We start from the raw sequence: 9,540 nt of genomic DNA on the forward strand, positions 1-9,540 counted from the left end.
GTGGCTACTAATCAAGGTGTTGGAGTGGAGCGGAGCGGCAGCAGCTTCCACTCCTCACTCTGCGCAGTCTGTAGTCACTCCGCTCCAGGTTTTCTGTCTGCTGCTCTGTGCTCACGCTTTGCCCCCTCACGAGAGAAACCCCCATCTCATGTCTGCTCCGCGGCTTGAAACCACTGATCTATAATAAAATATTCATATAGATCAGTGTTTATAATGAACAGCGGTTATTAGTGTAATGTGCATGGATAAGTAGACAAGTTGGTCCTTGACTAACGGGTAGGACCCTTTAGTCGACTGGTTAACGTTGTCGCTTGCAGAGTGGGAGACACAGGTTCGCGTCCCGGTTCTGGCGGTTCCCGGACTGCCCCGCAAATTCGCTACATTATAGATCAGTGTTAGAAAACCATTAGTCTTTTCTTATCACCATGCCAACGCATTTCCCGCCCTTACCAACGTTGATCGTCGTCTGCAGGATAGCCTATACCACCACCACGGCTGCACAAGAACCGAATGAAATGAAAGCGATAAACAAATATTCATTTTGTTTTCATAAAAATCTCCTGTTTACGGAACTAGCTGAATATGCATGCAGCCCTAACAAATTGGCTTTACGTAGCCCACACAAGTGTGAGGCAAGCCCCTATGTATCTATGCATCAACTGCTCCAATGCATCAATAATTAATTTCACATTTAACTGGCCTACAATCCACAAGGAAATTAATATCGCTACATATGCCACTTTAGAAGCAAAACATTGAATGAGCCAGTTTGAAATGATAGAAGAGATGTGAGCATATTTTTTACAGGTTGACTGTTTTAATAGTACGCATTTTGGGGCATCTGGGTAGCATTGCGGTCTATTCCATTGCCTACCAACACGGGGATCACCGGTTCAAATCCCCGTGTTGCCTCCGGCTTTGTCAGGCGTCCCTACAGACACAATTGGCCGTGTCTGCGGGTGGGAAGCCGGATGTGGGTACGTGTCCCGGTCGCTGCACTAGCGCCTCCTCTGGTCAGTCGGGGCGCCTGTTCGAGGGGGAGGGGGAACTGGGGGGAATAGCGTGATCCTCCCACGTGCTACGTTCCCCTGGTGAATCTCCTCACTGTCAGGTGAAAAGAAGCGGCTGGTGACTCCACATGTATCGGAGGAGGCATATGGTAGTCTGGGGCCCTCTCCGGATCGGCAGAGCGGGGTGGAACAGTGAGCGGGGCGGCTCGGAAGAGTGAGGATAATTGGCCAAGTACAATTGGAAGAAAAAGGGGGGAAAAAAAAGAAAAAAGAGTACGCGTTCTTGCCAAGGGCTCAGGTATACGTTGAGGATATGGCCGACTGAAGACGTCACTCATCTGATGGAGTGGCGTCAGCACGAGGGAGAACGCTGACGCTCCGACTTTCAACAAAGCCGCTCCTGCCTCCAGGCCAAATTAGGCCACTCCGCTCCCTCTCTGCACCGCTCAAACGTCCTGCTACTGGAGGCCTGTTACCCCGACAACATATATAGAGATGATGTTGAAAACTGTGATTGCCTTCCTTTAAATCACACTTTAATGCAATACGCTACATGGCATCCCTGCTCCTATGTAGGGCTGGAAGTCAAGACTGTTACTTAGTCCTTCCACACGAGACACAATACAGACATAACGTGAATCCATTACTGGGAAATAATTATTGTTTAAATTATTAGCCCACGGACAGATTGTAGTATCTTTATGGCGAAATTAAATATCGGATGTACTTTTTAGCGAGTAGAGGATTGAGCAGAAAGACGTGTAACAACCTTGCACTGTGAATTTTAGACTACACTATAGAATTAAAAGCCAACAAGGGATCACGTTTTATTTTTGCTATAGTGGTCAACGGTAGAATATTGTTTTGTATGATGCTTTACTCTAATACAAACTATGGTGAAAATGGCAGCCCTGCCAGCAGACTAGGGAGAATGTGGCTTCAGCAATAATGCCATGGTCCGCGATGGGCTGAGATGTTGTTTGGTTGGGAAGAGCCCCACCTTCTGTGAAGTACCTGACGGGTTGAGAAACAGAAAGAAAAGAACAAGGAAGTCAGAGAAAGGAAGAAATGGAAGAGAGAGTTCACTGTGAATGTTCTCATTCATCCAGGTCATAGTTATCCAAAGGAATTGAATCAAGTGCAACTGGAGTTGATGAAGCCTCTTGGATGAGAGGCGAAACGTCTTCACGGATATATAACCAACTCCAGTTGTACTTGATTCAATTCCTTTGGATAAGAGAGAGTTGAGCACATTTTGTTGGTGTTTCTGCACAGCGACTTGTGTCGGTGTATGTTTTTTTTCTATATTTACCAAGACTGGGAAGGTTTTTGAAGGTTTTGTGTTACACTTTTGGCATCTTATGTTTTCTTCAGTTTTTGTGAACCAGTGCTGGAAAAAAAAAATAGGAGGAGAGCATTTTGGAGTAAACCCCCAACGAATGTAGTGAATCCTAAACCAAGATTTGCATCTGTCTGAATGGTGCGTCCATTCAAAGATTGTGTGCTATAAAAGAACCTCGGGCTGGAAAGTAATGAAATGGAGCGATAACGAGGGAATGGAAGAGGTCTTCAGGGAAAATAATTTTGCAGATCGATTTTCTCCAGAATGGCTCTGACCTTGTGAGGTTTTTAATGATGGTCTTTTCTCCAAAAAATATTCCCAGGTTAAATCAAGCTGATATGTACATCACATGCCATAAAACATCAGCTTTCGGTGAGAACTTTACTGATAATCCATTCTCAGGCTCCAGAACATGGTGTTAATGCTATCTTTCTCCATTTCTTCTCCAGGTAGGGTGAGGTCTGAACATGCTCTGTTTTGCTTACTGTGGTTAAGCCTTGTTTAACCAGTGCATGACTGTTAACGGAACATGTCATTACAAATCCTCACTGCTTGGGGGGTGTCCAGGTGGCGTGGCGGTCTATTCTGTTGTCTACCAGCACGTGGATCTCCTGTTCGAATCCCCGTGTTACCTCCGGCTTGGTCGGGCGTCCCGACACACACAATTGGCCGTGTGTGCGGCTGGGAAGCCGCATGTGGGTATGTGTCCTGGTCGCTGCACTAGCGCCTCCTCTTGTTGGCACCTGTTCAGGGGGGAGGAGGAACTGGGGGGAATAGCGTGATCCTCCCACGTGCTACGTCCCCCTGGCGAAACTCCTCACTGTCAGGTGAAAAGAAGCGGCTGGCGACTCCACATGTATCGGAGGAGGCATGTGGTAGTCTGGGGCCCTCCGCGGATCGGCAGAGGGGGTGGAACAGCGGCCGGGATGGCTCAGAAGATTGGGGTAATTGGCCGGGTACAATTGGGGAGAAAAGGGGGAGGGGATCCTCACCTCTTTTGTTCTTGAGTTATTTTTTAAGTAAAGGAAATATGAAAGGTTGAAAACAGGGAGGAGTCAAAAAGTAGAGAAATACTGAATATCATCTGTTTGTTACTCCATGGCCTATCTGATGTTGATGAAAAAGAGTATGCAGACTCCATTGTTGATGATGGTGTCAAACAAATACCCATCACGCCTCCGTTTTCCAGTATATTCTAGCAGAGGGGTGTCATACATGCAGCAGTAGTACTAAATTAATAGTACTATATTAAATTAAGTGCACTGGTGTGAACTACATAGGAGTCGAGTGGAGATGTCAATGAATTGAAAGCTAAAGAGAGAAGTTGAGGAGAGAGAGGGTTTGTCTCAATATATTGAGGCGCTAAGTGCCCACGGTCAATGCATACTTCACAGAAACAAGGGCTTTTCTCAACAACTCGTGTGTCAGGGAGATCAAGAGCAATAACAGGTGTATGAACAATAAAATTAATAAAGTGGAATAGTTGTGTATTTTCAGCTTTCCTCTGTGTTTTGTTCGTATTTGATTTTTGCTGAAAGCCTACAGAGTAAAAAACGGAGTGTTCATTTAACTCCGATGTACAAATGGATCCTCTCGGGTCCATTTCTACACTCTCAGAGTTAAATGAACACTCAGGATTTTACTGTGTATGCATGCTAGTTAATATGTAGTGCGAATGGCGTTTCCACCTCATCAAATTTTAAATGATATAGGGCTAAAGCCTGAGCTCTTATGAAGCCAGAAGAATTGATAAGCTGTTTCCTGCTGAAAAATTGACAAATCACTTCATAAGAAGCTTGCAACTCAGAGAGGAACAAACTAAAGCCTAAATCAGACTACAGGAGTTTTAAAACCCTAACTGATTTTGAAATCAGGTTGCATCATGTACATAACAATAAATTTTATTTGTATGGTGCTTTTCAAGGTACACAAAGACACTTTACATGAGATAGAATAAACATAAAAGCAACACACAAACAATATGTGACACATCATTAATCATACATTAAAAGCAATTCTGATTTGAACATGGACAGGGGGCAGCTATGGAGAAGGCCCCGGGTCCGGTGCTTAGTCAAGTCCTTTGTGGCGGAGACGGGGGGGTTGCCATCGGAGGAGTGAAGGCCGCAGGAAGGAGTATGGTAGTGCAGCAGGTCGGTGAGGAAGGAGCGGGGCTAACTATGCAGGGCTTTGTGGCTGAGGAGAAGCACTTTGAATTGGATCCAGTGTGGGATAGGGAGCCAGTGGAGGTTGTAGAGGACAGGGGTGATGTGGTTACGGGAGCAGGAGTAGGTGAGCAGTCGAGCAGCAGGGTTCTAGATGTACTGGAGTTTGTTTAGGACTTTGGATGATGAGCCATAGCGAGTGCTGTTGCAGTAGTCGATTCTGGATGTGACGAAGGCATAGATCAACGTTTCATTAGCAGAGAAGGAGAGTGATGGGCAGAGATGAGCTATGTTTTTTAGGTGGAAAGAAGGCAGTTCTTGTGACTTGATTGATGTGATGCTCAAAGGAGATGTTGCTGTCAAAAATGATTTATCACAATTTAGTTTGAGGAAGTTAGCTTGCATCCATGATTTAATTTCAGTCAGGTAGCTGGCCAGACTGGAGTAAGTTGTGGTGGTGATGGATTTAGTGGAAATGTAGAGCTGGGTACCAGTGGCATAGCAGTGGAAGTGGAGACCATGACGATGTATGTTACTAAGGGGCAGCATGTAAAGGATAAACAGGAGGGGATCAAGCACCGAACTCTGGGGGGATGCCTTGGGACAGAGAAGTGGTGAAGGAGGCGCAGTTGTTGATGCTGATGAACTGTTGTCTGTTTGTGAGATATGACTAGCTAGGAGAGGAAAGTACTGGTGATGTTGAGGGATGATTCAAGGTGCGAGAGAAGAACGGTGTTGTTGATGGTGTCGAAAGCTACAGTGAGGTCGAGGGAGGATGAGAATGCTGAGGTGGCCAGAGTCTTTGAGAGGAGGAGGTCGTTTGAGACTTTAAGGAGGGCTGTTTCTGTACTGTGCTGTGAGCAGAAACCAGATGGAAATGGTTCGAACAGGTCATTGGAGATGAGCTGAGCTTTGCGGTGAGAGGCGACAACACATTCTAGTATTTTCAAAAGAAAGGGGAGATTGGAGGTGGGCCGAAAGTTGCTTATGATATTGGGGTTGAGTCCAGGTTTTTTAAGGATGGGGTGACAGCACCCAGTTTAAGTGTAAGGGGGACTGAACCAGAGCTGAAGGAGGAGTCAAGGATTTCCGTGATGAGTGCGGAGATGGCTGGAAGACAGTCCTTAACAAGATTGGATGGGATTCAGTACAGAAGAAGTGGAGCTTCTCATTCCTGCCAAAAGGAATGACAGCTCCTTTGAGGAAACAGGAGAGAACTTTGACAGGGCTGAGTGGTAAAGAGACGGGTGGAAAGGTGGGGAGGGTGGGGAAGGTGGTCAGGTTGCTGTAGATAGTATACATTTTAGTTTTGAAAAATGAAAGAGTTGCACTTGTGAACTGTGAAGGAACTGGTGGTAATTTCACTGGGTTTGAGAAGTTTATTGTGGAAAAGAGAGCCTTGGGGTTGCTGGAGCCAGAGAGGTTGAGATGTGAGTAGTATATGGACTGGGGCTGTGATGAGAGTGCTTTTGTCTACCTTGAAGGGGGGGGGGCTGGAGACTGGAGTGGCAGTCCCCTTACTAGGCCACTTTGCTGTCATTTCTCTGCTGGCCAGGTGACTCTGGCTTTCGGCGCCGGTGCTGGGCAGTCGTGGGCTATTGGACCAGGCTCGTCATACCAGTAACAGCAGTCAGCCAGTCGGGGTGGATATCGCCTGGAGTTTGGAGGCCATCACCGAGACTGCTGTGGTGGAAGCCGAACTTCGTAGACCTCTTCTACCCCTTCCTCCCTCACTGAAGGACTGGGGCATGGCAAGGTGAACCTGCTGGCGCCACTACTCCAGCGTGAGCCCCCGCAGGAAGGTGTGGAGGACCAGCTCCTCTTGGGCAGCTGTGTTGAACTGCAGATACCCGTGTTGGGCATGTAGCTGCACGTCCGTGGTACCCAGGCTCTCTCCCTCTTGGCTGCGGTGGCTGGCTAGTTGCTCCCTGCTCTGGTCAGTGAAGGGTCATTGCCCAGATCGCCTCTCCAGTGCCATGGTCAGAGCTTGGAGGTCCTGCTGCTCCACTGGGGCTAAGTCGAGGAGCACCTGCAAAGTCTTTCCCTCCAACGCCATAGCCAGTTGGATGGCAGCTTCCTCGTTGCTCCATCTCCCATATGGAGTGGGAGATCGAGTAAGTGGACTTGCGAGAGGTTCACAAACTTTCAAGCACCACTATAGCTGATTTCAATCAACACTACTCTTCAGTTAAGTACAGGGGAAACTTGTTAACAAAAATCAGTTGATTTTGTATATTGCTGGAGCAAAGACATGATTCGGACCTTTATTTTCTGGACCTTGTTTTGCCACCTCTGATGGTAAGATAGCCCTTCTTGCAAGTTGAACCAGGAGAGATAGCTCATTAGTGTGCTCAATCGTTGTTGATAAACCCAAACTGCACTTTTGTTTTCACTTCCAAATACGTGAGTTACATAATTTGGTTACATTGGAATCATTGGAACATGTCTGATGCTTGCGCCCCATAAGGTGCTGTTGTGAGGTTGTGCCCAGAGTCGGTACAATATCCAAAATCCCCACAATGAGAGCCTCATCTCTGACCGACAAGAGTTAATCTCTCTTTTTCTTAGTCTTATTTTATTCTACTTGCAATGAAGCCAGTGAGTGGCCTAAACTATGCCAGAAACTATGAAAAAAAATTGGGATTATAAAAAAAACGTGGAATTAAACTTTGAACATCATTCACTCTCGTGTGTACCATGTTCCCGGCACAGTGAGATTTTCTCTCTCATCTTTAAGGTGTTGTGTTTCCAAAGTGACTGGTGGTGAGCAGTTTCTCTTCGCCTGTCAACCATCTCACAAAGCCCACCTCTGCAGTATGTAGGCTTTCACTGCAAGGCAACCCCAGGTGACTGAAAGGCTTAATGTGCTGTTAGCCTCTGCAAGGTGGAATCGCGAGGATGGAGTGAACCCGGTCACCAGCCACAACTCTGCTGCATCGCAGCTGGGAAGTCCCCTGCACCATACCGCAGCACTCAGAGCTCACATCTCCTCTGGTAATAGGCTGGTTTCAACGAGGGATTTGGTAAAATGTGTGATAGAAACGAGTGTGCATGAGAGAGAGCGAGAGAGAGAATGGGTGTGTGTGTGTGTGTGTGTGTGTGTGTGTGTGTGTGTGTGTGTGTGTGTGTGTGTGAATCTGTCCTTCCTTGTGAAGTTTAAAATCTGCCAGTATTATATATATATATATATGTGTGTGTTTGTGTGTGTGTATATATATATATATATATATATATATATATACAGTGGGGAAAATAATTATTTGACCCCTTGCTGATTTTGTAGGTTTGCCCACTTACAAAGAATGCAACAGTCTATAATTTTAATCATATATACATTTTAACAGTGAGAGACGGAATCCCAAAGAAAATTCCAGAAAATCACATCATATGAATTTATAAAAATTAATAACCATCTGATTTAGAAAAATAAGTATTTGATCCCCTACCAAACAGCAAGTATTCTGGCTCCCACAAACCAGTTAGTTTTTCTTTAAGATGCACCCCCAATCCCAACTAATTACCCACATAAAATACACCTGCATCACCTCGTTACCTGTACAAAAGATACCTGTCCACACCCAATCAATCAGATTTCAACATCTCCATCATGGGCAAGACCAAAGAGCTGTCTAAGGACACCAGGGACAAGATTGTAGACCTGCACAAGGCTGGGAAGGGCTACAAGAGAATTGGAAAGCATCTTCGAGAGAAAGTAACAACTGTCAGTGCAGTTATCAGGAAATGGAAGGAACACCACACCACCGCCAACCTCCCTCGGTCTGGGGCTCCACGCAAGATCTCGCCTCTTGGGGTGTCCCTGATCATGTGAACGGTGAGGAATCATCCCAGAACCACAAGGGGGGAACTGGTTAATGACCTGAAGGCATCTGGGACCACAGTTACAAAGCAAACGGTTAGTAACACACTACGCCGTCATGGATTAAAATCCTGCAGTGCACGCAGGGTCCCACTGCTGAAGAAGGCAAATGTACAGGCCCGTCTTAAGTTCGCCAATGAACACCTGGACGACTCAGAAGAGGCCTGGAAGAAGGTGATGTGGTCGGATGAGACCAAAATAGAACTGTTTGGGCTCAACTCAACTCGCCGTGGTTGGAGGGTGAAGAACACGGAGTACAACCCAAAGAACACCATCCCCACCGTCAAGCATGGGGGTGGCAACATCATTCTTTGGGGGTGATTTTCAGCCAAGGGGACAGGACAACTCCATCACATTGAGGGGAGGATGGACGGGGCCATGTACCGTGGAATTCTGGACCAACACCTCCTTCCCTCAGTGAGAGCGCTGAAGATGGGTCGTGGATGGGTGTTCCAACACTACAACAACCCAGAGCACACCGCCAAAGCAACCAAAGACTGGCTGAAGAAGCACATCAAGCTTCTGGAAAGGCCTAGCCAGTCTCCAGACCTGAATCCAATCGAAAATCTTTGGAGGGAGCTTAAAATTTGGGTTGCCATGCGACAGCCTCGAAACCTGAACAATTTGGAGCTTGTCTGCAGGGAGGAGTGGGCCAACATCCCTGCCGAAATGTGCACAAACCTTGTCAGAAACTATAAAAACCGTTTGACATCTGTGCTGGCCAATAATGGCTTTTCTACTAAATATTAACATAGTGTTTGTCCAGGGGTTCAAATATTTATTTTGGACCAAAAATATGCAAATAAATTCATAAAATTCATACAACGTCTTATTCCACTTTTTTTGGTCATATTCTGTCTCTCACTGTTAAAATGAACCTATGCTTAAAATTATAGACTGTTGCACTCGTTGTAAGTGGGCAAACTTACAAAATCAGCAAGGGGTCAAATAATTATTTTCCCCACCGTATATGTGTGTGTGTGTGTGTGTGGATATATATATATATATATATATATATATATATGTGTGTGTGTGTGTGGATAGATAGATAGAGATATATAGATATATATGTCATATATTTCTATGTGTGTACAGAAAGTGATAGATCGTAATTTCTTGCTTGTATTAATCATGTTAGCCCTTCCA

Source organism: Lampris incognitus, chromosome 12 (assembly GCF_029633865.1).
Source record: "Lampris incognitus isolate fLamInc1 chromosome 12, fLamInc1.hap2, whole genome shotgun sequence".
NCBI classification, from domain to species: Eukaryota; Metazoa; Chordata; class Actinopteri; order Lampriformes; family Lampridae; genus Lampris; species Lampris incognitus.